The sequence below is a fragment of the Chinchilla lanigera genome, unplaced genomic scaffold (genome assembly GCF_000276665.1).
Source record: "Chinchilla lanigera isolate Chin_1 unplaced genomic scaffold, ChiLan1.0 scaffold00046, whole genome shotgun sequence".
NCBI lineage: Eukaryota > Metazoa > Chordata > Mammalia > Rodentia > Chinchillidae > Chinchilla > Chinchilla lanigera.
This window is the reverse complement of record NW_004955447.1, coordinates 8789146-8789603: the sequence shown is the minus strand read 5'-3', so window position 1 is coordinate 8789603 and position 458 is coordinate 8789146.

Genomic DNA, 458 nt, shown 5'->3' with positions numbered 1-458 from the left:
TTTTTTTTTGTTTTTCTCCGGTACCGGGAATCGAACTCAAGACCTTGCGCTTGCCAGGCAGGCGCTTTGCCGCTGAGCTAAATCCCCAGCCCCGGGGTTTCTTTTTTGAAACAGGGTCTGGCTATGCAGTTCAGGTTGGCCTTGAGCTCACTTTGTAGTCCAGGCTGATCCCGAACTCCCAATGATCTTCCTGCTTCTGCCTCAAGTGCTGGGATTACATTCATGCACCACCACACCCCGCTCAACATAATGTTTTTAAATAAAGGATGTACACGGGTCTTTGGTGAACCAGGGGCAGAATATTATGGTTTGTGTCTAGGTGTCCCCCTAAAGTCTCATACAATCTTATGACTTTTTCAAAGGTGGCTGAATCCAGAGTGTGTGATGCTGTGATTAAGGGTGTGTGATTACTAAATTATTTCACTGATTGATTTGACACTGCCCTAATCCTGGAAATC